The sequence below is a fragment of the Elephantulus edwardii genome, unplaced genomic scaffold, assembly GCF_000299155.1.
Source record: "Elephantulus edwardii isolate Elephantulus edwardi_28Jun2011 unplaced genomic scaffold, EleEdw1.0 scaffold00113, whole genome shotgun sequence".
NCBI lineage: Eukaryota > Metazoa > Chordata > Mammalia > Macroscelidea > Macroscelididae > Elephantulus > Elephantulus edwardii.
Window position 1 is genome coordinate 8,946,395 of NW_006399863.1, and position 12,095 is coordinate 8,958,489.

Sequence of the window (12,095 nt, forward strand, 5' to 3'; positions counted from 1 at the left end):
CATCCTTTCCCTATTCCCTTCAGTAACTGGTGTCATGAATGGAACTGTATCTAATTATAATTAATTGGTCACATTGCTAAAAAAAAAAGCTTTTCCTCAAGCTCCAGCATCTCCTCTTACAGTCTCCACCCCTCGCGTTACCAAATCCATCTAAACCTTTCCATCTATACACTGATACAAACAGGGTATTGCTGCTGTCTTGGCTCAGCCTCTTGAACCCACCTGTACCCCCATTGCATTCCTCTCTAAGCAGCTCGATGTCACCACCCAAGGATGACAAGCGTGCTTGTGATCCCTAGCAGCAGCAGCTCTCCTCACTAAAAAGGCGCTTAAACTCATCCCAAGAAGTCCTCTGCAAGTCTTCTGTAGCCATAGACTTGGAGACCTGCTTTCCCATCACTTCCTATCTTTATTTCCCCCTGGGTGGATACAGGAGCTCCATCTACTTTTTCTTGAGAACCCTGATATTAACCTCTCAATCACTGTCCCTCAACCCGGCTACCCTACTTCCAGTAGACACCTGGGCTCATGACCATGGCTGCCCTGAAGTCCTTGAAGATATGAGCTCTTTACTTTCCTCCCTATCTGACCAACCTATGCCTAATCCAGACCACATCGTGTTTATATGACCTCTGAAGATTACCATTAGGCAGTTTAGTTTTCATAAACTGTTAAAGCAGCAACTTACTTCCTGTTGCCTTAGCCTGTATCCAAGCAAAACCCCACTCATCATCCTTTCTGAGACCCTTTGATTTGATGTACAGCCATCTATTTCTGCTGAGCCATAACCAACCCACTGGACTCCCTTTTTTTTACAGTTTGTGAAAACATTTTATCGGCCTTTTTGATAGAAACAGGAATTTATTTGCCAGGAAGGATATCCCATCATACTTCTGCTGGAACCAGCAGCATGGCCTCCTTTTTGCCGATTCTGTGTTTGGCCCCAATGCAGCCTGTCCTGTGCTTCTTGTCTGCGATGCTGAAACCTGGCCTACCCAGCACCACATAGAAGTCCAGGCCGTAGATACCAATACTGGGGTCATATTTGATCCCAAGATCAATGTGCTCCAGGATCCCAAAACCAAAGTTTCCAGTATCTGAGAAGTTATTTTTCCTTAACTCGTATTCCCGCACCTTTAGACCTTTCTCCAAGATTTCCTCTGCCTTGGCCCCTCGGACTGTGTAGTGGACAGCAATTTTTTCATTTCTCCTAATGCCGAAGGATCTGACAGTGTATCTAGCTTTGGAGAACACAGGAGTCTGGCCTGTGAGCTGCTTCAACACCTTGGCAGCCCTGGTCAGCCTGTCTCCACTCTCGCCCACACAGATGTTGAGGCAGAGCTTGCGGATGCGCAGCTCCCGCATGGAGTTCTCTTTTACACCTTGATCCTGCGCCATGATGGAGAACAGCTGGACCCCCCTCTTTTAGCATCACACCTTCCTTACCTTTCCCTCCTTAGACAATTACTCCAGGGACACGTAGACCACTGCCTACCCAGACCCTTGCCTGAAAGTCTAGACCAGACAGCTGGAGTCGTCCCAGGAGATGCTGGCCTTATCAAACGGCATGCACCCAACCTCTTCAGAGTCATCCTAACTACCCCCACAGTGGTTAAGGTAATAAGTAACCACCTTTCCCAGGTCAAACATGCTGCTTTCACTGAGCAGACCTCATACACCTCTCAAATGGTGTGCCACACTACTCTTTGCCTCACTCAAATCCCAAGCCCTAAGTATTTCTTCATATTGTTGCTAAATATTCCCTCACTACTTTTCACCTCATTCAGGTCCCAAGCCCTAAGTAGCTCTTCATATTGTCATTAATGACTCCCTGCTTTTTTAATTCTTAATTCACAGGATAAAAGAAATGACCAATTTGAACCAGCTGCTGTCACATCCATATTCTCCCTTGGCTACTGGTCCTGGACCATCCCAGTCCAGCCTCTGAGCCCCAGATCTTCACCCCTGTTCAGCAGGTAGTAGCTAGAAAGAACACATCACCCTTTTTTCTCACTAAAGAGGCTGAAATGTCAGGTCTAGAAAGTCTATATTTGATATGTTTTATAAGGATGTAATTTTTTATCAGACTAGGAGAGGCAATTCCCTGGGAAAGTATATCATGCTTGGAAAGGTAGAGGGTTCAGCAAAGGAGAGGAAGCCCCTCAATGGGATGGATTGATGCTGGCTTTGTAATTATGGACTCAAATATGTTGAGGGTGACAAGGATGATGCTGGATGGTTCAGATCTACTGTTCATGGGATCAACAGGAGTTGTACTTGAATCAGCAGCACTTAACAACAATAATATGTAAAATAATGACTTAGACATAATGAAGAGTGTATGCTCAAAACTACTGCCCTGAGTTGGTAACCAAAAGATTGAAGATTTGAATCCACCCAGAGACATCTTAGAAGAAAGGTCGTTCTTTAAAAATCAGCTACTAAAAACCCTGTGAGGGACAGTTCCATCATGAGACAGAAGTTGCCATGAGTTTTCTGGATAGCAAGAGCTTTTTTGCTTTATTTTAAGGGGCACAGTACTTTGAAGACAAATAGACAGCCAGTTGGTTCAGTTGGTTAGAACACGGTGCTAATAATGCCAAGGTTGAGGGTTCAATCCCCATATTGGCCACTCTGTGGACCATGACACCCTTAGGGCAGGTCTGGTGGCAAAATCCATATGGAGCTGCACTGCTGTCCTAAAGGCACTGGTTGAATCCTCCAGTGACTCCCCAGGAGAAAGATGAGCAGTCTCCTCCTGGGTGATGTACAGACTCTGAAAGGCCACTGAAGGGTCAGCTCTGAGTCTGTTCTAATGTGACAGCAATGAGTGAGTAAGAACAGAACGCTCCTGAATGTCTGTGTCCTGGGTATGCTGTGTGATTGAAAGTATTTGTTCCTCGGTTTGTTTTTCTTTTTTAAATTAATTCTAATGAAAGTTTACAGAGACTTAGGGTCTTCAATCAGTCATTGTTGCACCTGGTTTTGCTTTTGTTGTTGATTTGTGACTTTGGAGATCCAGGTATTATACAGTCTAGAACTGCTCCAGAGAGTTTTTCAGGCTGTGATTCTTACAGAAGCGGCTCACCAGGCCTGTGTCTTCCTCAACCCGATAAGAAAATTCAAAAAGACAAGTTTTGGTTAGCAGCTGAGAGCAAACTGTTTGCATCACACAGAGATCTATGAAAGAAAGAATAACATTTATCCAGAAAGGATGAGTGGCTAAACAGTAAAGAAAAAAAAAATCTTCTGATCGCCTATAACAATATGGACGAATCTCAGAAGCAAGTACAAAGGAGTACTGTTTTATGATCATTGTTTGGTGGGGAGGGAATCCCACAAACTCAGGCAAAACTAATTTCTGGAAGTAGAAATCAGATCAGAGATTGTGTAGGTTGGGGAGACTCTGGAAGGAACTTTCGGGGTGACAGTCTAAGATCCCAAGCTGGAAATCTGTCAGCATTCAGAGAGCTGTACATGTAAAATGAGTGCATTTTATGTATGACAATGAACCTTAACTAAAAGAACAGTAGTGAAGAAAATGCCAGGGGTGGGCCAAACAAAGCATTGTATGAGCGGGCCACACTAGATGCAATGGTTTGTGTCCTCTGCATCGAAGTGACTTTTATTTTCTCACACAATTTTAAAAATTAGGTTATTGTCTTGTTTATCTAGCAGTGCTATGTCAGAAACACCACCACGAATGTATGGCTTCAATAAACAGAAATTAATTCTCCAGTTTAGGAGCTATGTGTTCAAATTCAGAGTGCCAGCTTGTGGGGAAGGCTTGCCCTCTGTCTCAATTCTAGAAAGAGGGCTCTCGTCTCTTTCAGCATCTGTAGGTCCAGCATTCATTCTCTGGGCATCTCCATCTGTCTGTGCCTTCCCCCATGATCCAGTACTTTCCCAGCAGAGGGACCTGGGTGCAAAGAATATCTTGTACCCCTAATTTCTTAGTCCTGGTGATACTGGAGTCTGTGTTCATTTCTTTTCTTTTTTTATCTCTTGTGAGATAAAAAGTGTTCCAGGTGACACCCCACAGAAACATTTTCATCAAATCAAGGATGTGGTGTAACTAATGGTGTGGTATTTCACCCCAATCCCCCTACAACTGATCATGTCACAGATAACAGCATCATTTTATAACTACCTCTAAGCCTGCCTCACTGCATCATGTTTAGGTACCATGGAGTATGAATCGTGTCAACCCAGTGAACAACAGATCTGAACTCTGTCCTATCATGTGCTATCCTCCTCACCTCTGACTTACTTCATCCTATTGCTTCAGTCATTGTGTCAATCCAACTGCTTGCGTGTCTTTCTTTCATAGACCCTACACCTTTCCAAGCATGATGTCACTTGTTATTGTTGTTGTGTACCATCTAATCAGAACTGACCCATAGCCAACCCACTGATTGGTTTTCAGAGGCAATTAATCACACCAGAGAAGATTTCTCATCCTCCCACAAAGCAGCTGGTGGACTCAAACCACATGCCTTCAGGAACTGCAGCACAGCTTCTTGACACTAGGCCACCAGAGCTCCCTTTGCAAGGAATATTCTCTCCTAACAACATGCCCAAAGTATGTGAGATTAAGCTTTGTCATCTTTTCCTCAAAGGGGCATTCTGACTGTACTTTCTCCAAGATATATCTGTTCATTCTTTTGGCAGTTCATGGGATATTCAGTGTGAAACCTATACCTAGACCAAAAGGCTGTTGTCTAAATAGAGCAAGAAAACACTAGGTTTAAAGTTAAGAAAGGTGTGTACCAGGGTTGTATCTTTTCTCCACTTCTATTCAATATGTAGACTGAGCAAATAAGTTGAGAGGCTGGACTCTATGAAGGAAAATGTGGCATTACATTATAAGGATTAGGATTTAACGCTTGAGATTATAGATTAAATTGAGAATTATGGCCTAGCCAAGTTTATATATATGGGTTTGTGGGTGACACAATTCAGTACATGACAATTTTAATTCACATATCATAAAATTTACTTCTTGAAAGCGTGTATTTTAAAATCAAATTGTCTAATTGCAAATTTGTTATTTTTTAATTGGACATTATAATTTATTAGCTAATAATTATAATCTCCTCCCATTTAATTTGGTATCCTATCAATTCCTAGGGCCTTATTTTTTGCTAGTGCCTTCAATGCAGCTTCCATTTCCTTCTTCATTAACAAATCTGTTATTCTATTTAAAGTACAAACTTAAAGCACAAATGAAAACAACAATGAGATACCACCTCACTCCAGCTACCATAGCAAAGTTAATAAATCAGTGTACAAAAAATGCTAGAGAGGGTGTGAAGAGATTGGAACTCTCATCCCTTGTTGGTTAGAATGTAAAATGGTACAACCACTATGGTGTCTTCTTAAAATGCTGGAAATTGAAATGGTACAGCCGTTCTGCTACTAGGTATAAATCCTGAAGAAATAAGACTCGGGACATGAACAGGTACATGCACACTCACAGTTGTTGAAGCATTGGTCACAACAGCAAACAGAAACAACCCAAGTTCCCATCAGTGAACGAATGGACAGAGAAACTATGGCACACTCACACAAGGGCTACTGTGCAACATTGAAAAAAACAACAAAGGATTCGTGAAACACCACACAGCATAGCTGAGCCTAGAGGACATTATGAGGAGCGAAGTGAGTCAGGCATGAAAGGACACATACAGCATAATGCTACTATCATGAAAGGCTACAGAAATGTTTAAACACAGAACGTCAGAGAATGGTAGGAAGGAGGGGATGAAGAAGGAAGTAGGGAATTCATAAATAATGATAGCTTATTAATATGGGGGAAGGGAAAGGCAATAAGGAATGAATTGATGTTATGGAATAAAACGTACACAATGATTGAATAAAACCCCCAACATGTTCAATAAACTATTACTCAAATTACAATGCAAATTTTGGAAGGAAAAAAAGAAAGTGTACAATTCCATTTAAAAATTTTATTATTAACTTTAATGAAAATTTACAGACACTTTGGATTTCCGTTCATTCATTGTTGCATTTTTTTTCTTTTTTTTAAAAAAGATGAATGCTTCATGAATTTGCGTGTCATCCTTGCGCAGGGCCCATGCTAATCTTCTCTGTATCATTCCAATTTTAGCATATGTGCTGCCAAAGTGAGCACACAATTCCATTTTTTTAAAGGTACTTTCACCAAGTAGTGTAACTACCACCACCGTCTAATGGCTGAACATTTTCATCATCCCCAAAAGAAACCCAATACCCATTAGGAGTCACTCCACTCCCCCCTCCTCTCAGCCCTGGAAGCCGCTAATCTGCTTTCTGTCACAACACTAAAGGATTTAACTAATTGGCCTGTTAGTGATTTGAGGAAGGTTGTAACAAATGAGCCCCTTTTGAATGCTTGATGTTGCAGCAACTTCTACAGGTTGCTTAACTCCCCATTCCTGGGATTTTAGATGTGGGTGTGGCCTTAGAGGTGTCAGCACAGAGTGCTCATTTTATGACAGGATTCTGACACCCCGCTAACGGAACAGCCAGAACCAGCCCAGGAGACCTGACTCCCCTGGGGGCTCCCTCCTCTCATGCTTTGCTCGTGTTTGCTCTATGGAAAAAGCTTTACCTGCACTTACACTCTTGATAGAGCTTCACTAGAATATGTTCGTGCGGGGTCCCCTGGCTGGTTTTGGTACATAGCCAGGGCCAGCAGTCTGTCCTGCCTCCCCCTTCTGTCCGTCTGCGCCCTCTGATTGTACAGTCTCTCTTGCTTCTGAACCTGCTTCTGTCATCCAGCACTAACTCCTACCCTCTGTCCTCTCCCTGTGTTGTCCCCATACCCAAAACCTTCCCAGCTGGATTTTAGTACTTCTGTGTTGTACTCAGGCTAAAGAGAGGTGGCCCTGGACACTGAAGGTCCTTCACAGAATGTCCCGGGCATGTATACCTGAAGGACAGCACACACATCAGGAAACTTAGCTGGCAGCAGGAACAATGGTAGGAGCTTGTCTGTGATGAATGGGAAGATCTCATCTACTTGGTCAGTATAGGATCAATGGTGGGATCCATCCAAGGAGCTTCTCTTTCCCCTATGCGTTTCTTAGTGTCTTTGATCACTTGCTTGGTGTCAGTGAGCACTTATTAACAGGTAGGGCATACATCAACAAACGAATGGGTAGAGAAGCTGTGGTATATTCGCACAATGGAATACTATGCTGCATTGAAAAACAAGGAACTCATGCAATATTATTCAAAATGGGTGAACCTGGAGGACATTATGCTGAGTGAGGTATCTCAGTCAAAGAGGGACAAATGCTATATGGTGCCACTATTGTAGAATGAGGCTGGCATTGGGGTTGGGGTAAGACTGAGAAAAACTGGATGAAATATGTTTACGGCATTGAAGTCTATGGGGGAGAGAATAGTCTAAAAGCATATTTTAGGGCATTATTTTTATCGTAGGAGTATGCAATGAGGGTTGCAGAGTGGATTATATTTGGGGGTAGTGGGTGGGGTTTGGGGAGGTGCGGGGGGTGGACTGTGTACCAATGAGGGAGTTTTTCTTTTGCTTTTCAAGGAAAGGAGCATGGGGGGCAGGGGTTTGTGTGGGGAGAAGGGCGCAACAATGAATGAATGAAATCCCAAAATCTCTGTAGATGTTCACTGAAATGAAAAATAAACAACCTAAATTTAAAAAAACCAAAAAAACAAAAAAAAAAAACCCAGGTAGGGCATAGAAGATGTAAACATGTTTAACCATCATGATTCAATAAGAAAATTGAGAACACTGTGCCCATTAGTTATTCCCCCCCCCCCCGATGAATTGGGGAAAGTGGGCTGTGAAGGCAGCATGAATTCAATGGAATGAATGTGGCACAGCTCTGGACTCCTGGCACTCACCGATGGAGACATGAGGTCTGTGCCTGGCCCAGGGAGGCAGCAAGCTAAGTGAAAAGCAGGCAGACAGGCCAGGGAAGAGAGCAGCCCTGGGAGACATCTGGGAGAAGATGACATTGAAACCAGGCACTGAAGAGGACAACAAGGATTTCTTGTAATTTTGTTGCATTTCACAATTTGCAAAGAATGTTTACAATTTCCTTGGGTTCTCAGAACCCAATACCATGGATTCTTTATCTTCATTGTGCAGAAATGAGGAAAGAAGGTCCAGAGAGGCAAAGGGATCCACAAAGAAAATACCATGGAAGATCTCCCAGAGAAGTCAAAGCTGAATTTGAACTTGATGCCAGGATGTCTACCTTCAAGTCTGACATTTCCTCCCTTTCAACATAGCCTAGGGAAGAGGGATGTCTTGAGGTGTTGCAGAAGCAAAGGTATTGGAGGAGGGTGGCTTAGTGGTAAGGAATTGCACTGCCAGCCTGAAGACGTATGGTTCAAATCCACTAGCTGCACTGAGGAAGAAAGATGGACAATCTTCTCTTGTGCTATTTACTGTCTCTCAAAACTCACTGGTAGGTCGGCTATGGGTGTTGGTTCTGACTCGATGGTGCACACAGGTAGCCAGTATCTCTCGGGCAGTGGAGGGAGCAGCTGAGCCTTAGCAGAGAGCAGCATGGTAAGAGCAATGATGACCACATGATCGTTTTGCTAATTAGTCCCAGGGAGTCATTATGTGGCTCGCTTCATTTAGGCTGATTGAAAGGAGCTGGCCACTCAATGGCAGTAGTAGGCTGATTCTTCAAGCAGGTCTTGGCAGGCTGTGGAACTTAATTGGGTTCTTGGTTTAGAAAATGGACCTCAGGGAGCTCTGGTGGCCTAGTGACAAGAAGCTGCACTGCAATCACAGAGATATGAGGTTCAAATCCACCAGATGCTCTGCTGGAGAAGGAGTGGCAATCTCCTGTACCAGTCAGAGCCAATTTGATGGTACACACACACAAAATAATACTTTAAAAAAATGGCCCTCTGCCTTGGCTTAGGGCACTGCCAGTCTCTGGGGTTCAGCTCTGAACCTCACATTTCTCCCTTTGGGAAGAAGTCAGAGCTGATGCACACCCCTAGAGAGCAGGTCTGCTTTCCACAGAGGTGGTAGGAAGTTGGGATAATACAAAGACTGAGTGTGCCAGTCTCTGGCCTTGGATGCTGTCAAGTGACCCCAAAACCACCCTATCATCCATCCACTGCTTTTAAGGGTCATTATCCAGACAGGCAAAAGGGTCAGCTTCATGGCAAATAAGATAGTCACATTTCTGCATTCATGAGTCTGATATCTGACTGTCTCGGGGCGGGGGAGGGGGATGAGAACCCAAACAACAACAAACAAGCACAGATACACATTGTAAACACTAACTGTGAAGGAAACAGCTAGGGAATGAGAGAGAATCTGTTTAGACGAGCTGAGTAGGGAAAGTCTTATCAGCAGATACCAGAACAAGGAGAAGGGGCCAACTGTGTGAAAGTGGATGCAGAAGGTAGAGGTTGTGGCAGGCAGTGGAAACAGCATGTGTGAGGGGCCAGGGAAGGAGCCTGGCCCAGAAAGGAGACAGGCCTGACCAAAATGCAATAAGGCAGGTGTGAGGTGGCAGGTGGGCTTGGAGGGTGGGCAGGGCCAGCCTTGCAGGTCAAAGCAAGGCTTTTGGAAAATACAGCGGGCAGTTTGACGAGGTGTTTAGGCTGGTGTGTGCTGTGACCAGAAGTTACGACTTCATGACCTTGTGGGGGCCGCCTCTTCTGTGAATAACTTCCCACATGAATTTCCAAGTAGCAGAGCAATGGAGGAGCTGGGATACCTGGTTCATGACCTACCTCTGCCTTTCCCTAAGGGTGACTTGCAAGGCTCTGGTTTGCTCTTTACTGTTGATGCCTCCACTTAACTTGAGGGATGTGTAAAGAGCCTGTGTGTGTAAACACACTCACTCAGGCAGGGCCCAGTCAGTACAAAGAAGATGCTCAAATGAGAGCTTTCAACAGTTCCTCACGGCTCTGTTCTTTGTTTTCCTTAGCGGTCACGAAGGTGAGCAGTGGAGAGAGGCTGCAAGAATTAACAAGAGACCTACGTGGATTTTGTCTGTGAGATTAAAAATATTTGAATTGATTGAAAAAACAGATCCTGGTTAGTGATATACAATGCTATAGAATATATTTATCTGTTTAAGAGACTTTACTCCCTCTTCCAAAAATTCCTCTATAATGTAGGAGAATCTAGAGAGCTTGAATGAAAGAATCCAGTTACATAAGGACAAATGCTGCATAAGGCCACTGTTGTGACAATAGTAAGATAACTGAGCAAGATTGTATCTATAAGCAGACCTTTCCTTAACTTTTTAAAAATTAATTTTAATGAAAGTTTACAGATTTAGGGTTTCCAGTCATTCATTGTTGCACTTTTCTCCCTACCCACCCCCTCCCCCAATTCACTCTTCTCCTTGAAAAGAAAAACTCTTTCATTGTTATGCAATTCCCCACCCCCAAGTCCACTCTACTATACAGCCTTCACTCTGCACTTCTGAAATTACAAGAATACCCATTCATATATTGCTTTTAGATAGTTCTCTCATCTGTTTCAATGCAATGTACATCATTCCTTCTCTCCTTTTCTGTCTTCCCTCAATCCTGATGTCAGTCCCATTTTACAATAGTGGCCCTATGCAATATTTGTCCTTTTGTGACTGAGATATTTCACTCAGCATAATGTCCTCCAGGGTCATCCATTATGCATAATATTTTATGAGTTTCTTGTTTTTCAATGCTGCATAGTACTCCATTGTGCGAATATACCAGAGCTTCTCTATCCATTCATTTGTTGATGGTACTTGGGGTGTTTCCAGCTCTTTGCTATTGTGAACAAAGGCGCAATAAGCATGGGTGTGCATATATCTGCTTGGGTGGGAGTTTTGGTTTCTTTAGACCTTTCCTTAACTTTTTATAATTGTGGCTTTACATTATAATTAATTAATTTAATTAATCAATAATAATGAATGGTGGTGGTGTTGTGTACCATTGAATTGGAACTGATCCACTGCTGACTCTCCAGGGGTTTTCAGAGGCAGTTAATTGTACGGAAGGAGATTGCTCATTCTTCTCTCGTGAATTACTGTTATAAAACAAAATAATGTATGAAAAATCAATATGATTTGTAAGCCTTCCCTCAAATGAAAAATAATTAAAATAAATTTTAAAAATTTAAAACAAGAGGAAGGGAAGAAGAGTGGCAGAAAAAAGGGAAGGGGAAATCACTAATATAGTAGAAGTTAGGGGGTGTGGGTAGGAGATGTAGGACTAGGAAAGACACAAGGAGGACTTGAAGAGACAGAGGCATAGATTAATAATGAATTGTATCAAATACAGAATATGTGAATAATTGCATAAAACACAATTTACATGAATGAAACACAATGCATATGAATGATTGTATATAACACCATTTACATGAATGAAATACAATGTATATGAATGATGGCCTGCAAACCACTAACTTTTTGACTTTCAAAATTCAAAATAACCCTCAGCTGTCAAGTCCAACTCAGTGACCCTTCATTGGGTTTCTGAGGCTGCAGATCTTTACGTCACCAGACTACCTACCCCTCTGTCTCCCTCAAAGAGGCTGGTGGATCCAAACTGTTGACTTTTCAGTTCACAGATCAACAGGTTGCCAATGCACCACCATGTTCACTTACCAGAGTGCTACAAACTCACAGATTTAGAACAACTTTGTGTAAATAAAAAATATGAACATCATCCACATTATCAGCAGTTGACACTGGATAAGTATGTGCTATGGGAGACTCTGATGGTCGTGTCTGTGTTACAGACAGGACCTGGGGCCTAGAGGCAGGAGGGAAGGGACTTGTCAAGATCACAGGTCCAGCTAAGTGTTGGGCCTCGGTCATCTGTTCCAAAACATAAATTACCAGGGATATCAAGTGAATTGCTATCTTATCTTTTCATTGGTATTTAAAACCAACCAATCAATCCATCAAAGGAAATTTTACCCTTATCAGAAGTTAGAACCTATTTTAGAGAAGATGCCTTTGAGTTATGGTACTGGAGAAGAGTATTGAGAGTACCATGGACTGCTAGGAAAACAAACAGATTCGTCCTGGAAAGGGTTAAACTGGGTGGCTCCTTGGAGGCAAGGATTCTGAGGCTCT

General features: G+C 42.9%; 1 pseudogene; it reads right to left on the bottom strand.

Moving 5' to 3' along the window:
* Positions 1-812: 812 nt before the first annotated feature.
* Positions 813-1,398, bottom strand: LOC102851987 (annotated as a pseudogene).
* Positions 1,399-12,095: the final 10,697 nt, after the last annotated feature.